The sequence below is a fragment of the Mirounga leonina genome, unplaced genomic scaffold (genome assembly GCF_011800145.1).
Source record: "Mirounga leonina isolate KUSES-001 unplaced genomic scaffold, KU_Mleo_1.0 Mir_154, whole genome shotgun sequence".
NCBI classification, from domain to species: Eukaryota; Metazoa; Chordata; class Mammalia; order Carnivora; family Phocidae; genus Mirounga; species Mirounga leonina.
The window spans coordinates 17523779-17527772 of NW_023270389.1; positions in this window are offsets into that span (position 1 = coordinate 17523779).

Below are 3994 nucleotides of genomic sequence, written 5' to 3' on the forward strand. Positions count from 1 at the left end.
GGGGAATTACATAGAGACCATTCTCTCTATTATCCACTAGAAATGAGATATCTGGCCTGAAACAGACTAGTTTTGGAATTCTTTGTGATGCTGCATTGTCAAATTTTAATAGATACATTGTGTTTTCAGATCTTAAAATTTTTAAAGCACAGTTGCTCACCATACCATTGTATGGTTAAAATTTTAAAATGATATAAAAAAGATCTGTACTAATTTAAAATGAAATCTGTAAATTTATTTGTGACTAATATAGTGTAATTTACATAATAATCACTTTACTTAAAATGCATATGCTTATGTTTAATAACTGATTTCCTCCAATTATATACATATATTGATGAAAATATTTAGAGTTGAAAATTTGGATTTTAATAAAATTAAATTATAAATTATCATATTTTATATATAATGTACATATGTATTTCACCATTATTCATAGAAACCAAAGCTTTTGATATTTTAATTTCAATTAGAGTAGGTCTACATAATATCAACATAACTTGGTTTAAAAATGACATTTTTCTTGAGGCACTTGGGTGGCACAGTTGATTAGGTGTCTGGCTCAGGGCCCTGATCTCAGGGTCATGAGATCCAGCGCCCAGAGGGGCTCCCCACTCAGCACAGAGTCTTTCTTCCTCTCCCTCTGCCCCTCCCACCATGTTCTCTCTCTCTCGCAGATAAATAAATAAATAACATTTTTTAAAAATGACATTTTTCTTAATTTTGGTGATACAAATTAACACTACTGTTTTTCTTATTGAATTGATTTATTATTGAAATAAGAAATTGGTTAAAAAGGAAAGAGAAAAAATTAAAATTCAAAGACTAAAGAATCATGGAAATAAAACCATGAATTTTATATTCTATTTTCCCCTAGCGCTAGGGTTTTGCAGTTCTGTGTGATCAGTAAACTTTGTCTTGGCTGGATATTCTCACTGATCTTCTGGGGGAGGGGCCTGTTGTGCTGATTCTCATGTGTCTTTGCCCAGGTGGAACTGCATCGCCCTTGCCAGGGGCCCAGTCTCAGTGTAACTGGCTCTGGATTGCTCAATGTGACTTTTGTTCCCTGAAGCCTTTCTTTTCCCATATTATGTGACTTTTGTTCCCTGAAGCCTTTCTTTTCCCATATTGTGGAGATTTTCTGCTATAATTTGCTCTAATATATCTTCTGCCTCTCTCTCTCTCTTTTTCTTTTCTCTTCTTCCGAGATCCCAATTATTCTAATATTGTTTCATTTTATGGTATCACTTATCTCTCGAATTAGAAGACAAGAATGAAAAATGGCAGCCTCCCAATCTCCAGATGGAACTGAAAGCTAGGGGCCCCACTCCTCAGTGTGCCCTCAGGGAAAAGCAGTCACTCTTGTCTCCCTGGTCTCTGGCCACACTCTGTGCTCACCTAGCCAATGACCGAGCATTTCTATCTCAGACACATGACCCCTTTTGTAGTCTCTAAACTCTGCCAACTCCTGCAGTGTATACTCACACAGCTCCACCTGGGGGTGGAAGGGCAGTCTCCTGGCAGTTCTACCGCTTGCTGGGCTGGGCCCCTGCTTGGAGAGTTGTTGACCAACCATGCTGGGGTTTGTAATATATGGCAACCCTGAGCTGAGAGCCCACTCCTGGGCTTGCTGATTGTAGCCAGCTTCCCCACTCTGATGCTTCTGACCTCTGCCACAGTCAGGCACCCCCAGTCTTCCTGTGACCCTGGGGATCCTGAGACCACACTGTCCCACCTAGGATTCCACCCCATTTTGCCACCTGAGTGCCTTTCAGGCAGGAACTTCCCTCACCAGGGCAGACTTTTTAAAGTTCTGATTTTGTGCCCCACTGCTGTATCACTTTCAGTGCTGGCTGATGGAGCCTCCCTACCCCCACAGTTGATCTTCCCGTATATCGCCTTGGATTCACTTCTCTGTACTTCCTACTTTGCAAAAAGTGGTCGCTTTTCTATTTGTAGAGTTGCAGCTAATCTTTTCTTAGATCTCCAATTGATTTTGTAGGTGTTCAGAATGCTTTGATAGCTATTTAGCTGAATTCCTGGCACTAGATAAAACTAAGATCTCCTACTCCTCCACCATCTTGGACCTATCCACCAATAATTTTTTAAAATAATAATGCAAGGCCCATTAAACAACCTATAATATGATTTGCTATATTTTGAAATGTGTTTTCATTTATTCTTTTATTTACCTTTATTTTTATTGAGGTATAATTGACATATTACATTAGTTTCAGATATACAACATGATTCAATATTTTTATATATTGCAAAATAATCACCACAGTAAGCTAGTTAACAGCTGTTACTATACATAGTCACAAAGTTTTTTTTTTTTCTTGTGAGAGGACTTTTAAGATCCACCCCCTTAGCAACTTTCAAATATGAAATAGAATATTACTACCTATATTCATTATACTGTACATTACATCCCAAGACTTAATTATTTTATAACTGGAAGTTTGTATCTTGATGTGAAAAATTCCATTTTCTGAAGCATTGAAGCAAGAATTGAGAAAATTAGTAACCAAGACAAGAGAACTTTTGTTGCAGTAAGAATTTCATATATAATTTTTAACAAAATTTTTTTAAATTTTTTATTGTTATGTTAATCCCCATTATTACATCATTAGTTTTAGATGTAGTGTTCCATGATTCATTGTTTGTGCATAACACCCAGTGCTCCATGCAGAACATGCCCTCCTCAATACCCATCACCAGGCTAACCCATCCTCCCACCCCCCTCCCCTCTAGAACCCTCAGTTTGTTTTTCAGAGTCCATCGTCTCTCATGGTTCCTCAACCCCTCCGATTTCCCCCTTTTTTTTTAATTGCAATATTCTTGGACTTTCTTAAATTTCATGCACCAGTGAGAAAAAAAAATCATTATAGGTTTACGAAATTCTATCACATTCTGTTTCTCCTTCTTTCTTCTCTTCTCCTCTTTTTCTTTCTCATCTCATTCTTCTCATCCTCTTCATCTTCTTAGGCTTCTTCTATTTCATATTCCTATTTCTGCTGCTTCTCTTCCTCCTCCTCTTTCATTTTTCTTTTTCTTTCCTCCCAAGTTATAGTACTAACAGAAAGCAATAACAAAACAAAACTGACTTAAAAATAAATTACATTATCAATGTGGTTATCTCATATTTCAATAATAATTTGTCTATTAAAGAATTTTAGAGGTGTTAGTTGAATAATTCATTAATTTAATAATTATGCTTTTGAAGATTTATAATCCTACTAAAATGTCATAAGTAATAAAGGAACATAATAAAGAATCAAACAAAATTAGCATTACAAAAATATATGTAACACAAATCTATTTTATCTCAAAAATAAAGGAAATTCTTATATAAAAATAATTTAATTGATATACAAAAACAATCATCCTAAGATTATTCTTCTATTTGTCCAAATGTTTTTGGAAATCCTCAACTCACATAACTAATTTAAAAATTAGCTTAAACAAAAGTATTTTTTATATGTGATGAATCATACATATGATAAACTTAACTGACATTATGTTTGCTGAGGAAAATCCAAGCAATACTCCATAATTATTTGACTCATATATCCCTTTTAAATTTGTTGAAACTTTGGGCTTTGTCGAGGAAGCAAAAATGCATTATAAGTGATTTTATTTATTTTTTTATCAGTTATACTTCATAGTGGTAAAAATTAATCTATCTTGAATGAATTGCTTTTGTCTTATTTACTTTTGATTTCTGTATGAATTTTGTTGTTTTTGGTGCTGATTACTCACAACCACAATTTATTAAAATGCAGCCAATTAATTAGTTCATGTAAAATTATTTAGCAACCATATTACTTTACTAAATAAGATAATATGAACTTACTATACTGTTATTGGTGTATTTAATTTGACTGAAGGGTAGTTAAGGTAAATTAATTGGTTTCTTTTCTGCTGTAACAATACAATGGCTTAACAATGAGTCCTGAATATCTCAGTTCAATCTGCTATCACACAAGGTCTT